Source organism: Penaeus monodon, chromosome 19 (assembly GCF_015228065.2).
Source record: "Penaeus monodon isolate SGIC_2016 chromosome 19, NSTDA_Pmon_1, whole genome shotgun sequence".
Classification (NCBI taxonomy): Eukaryota; Metazoa; Arthropoda; class Malacostraca; order Decapoda; family Penaeidae; genus Penaeus; species Penaeus monodon.
Window position 1 is genome coordinate 46,198,646 of NC_051404.1, and position 447 is coordinate 46,199,092.

Genomic DNA, 447 nt, shown 5'->3' on the forward strand with positions numbered 1-447 from the left:
TAATGCAAAGAATGAGGACGACTCTTTGTTCTTTGCGAAGCAGAGTAAACAACTAATAGATCTTTTATTATTTGCTACTTGACGTCATCAGTTCGATTACGCATCATCTTTTCGATGCTATCAATCTCTAAATTATTTGAGTCACTTCATTTTCTTCCTTGCTAATCACACTTTATCATTACGCGTGACACACCTTCCGACAGTTTTGTATCTAAACTACATAGCCAGTAAATTATCTTCATAATAACCTACCGATATGGTGGAGGTAAGTGGGCTAGCGAGTGTGCATGTTCTATATATCATTGAGGGGTTATTGGGATTTCGACGGAAGGAAACTGTGTTATAATTCCATGTCTAGTGGATCATTCTTATGCGTTGTTAACTGTGCGTTCTTGTTTATGGTATGTGTCTTTTCAGTGCAATTGTGGTTTATGGCATATATGAATA

At 36.7% G+C, this 447-nt stretch overlaps 1 protein-coding gene across 1 annotated transcript in view; it reads left to right on the forward strand.

Annotated features, from left to right (window-relative positions):
- The window catches only part of LOC119585261 (proton-coupled folate transporter-like), a gene marked incomplete in the record, with an annotated part of 13,866 nt that overhangs the window by 2,285 nt on the left and 11,134 nt on the right, over window positions 1-447 (forward strand).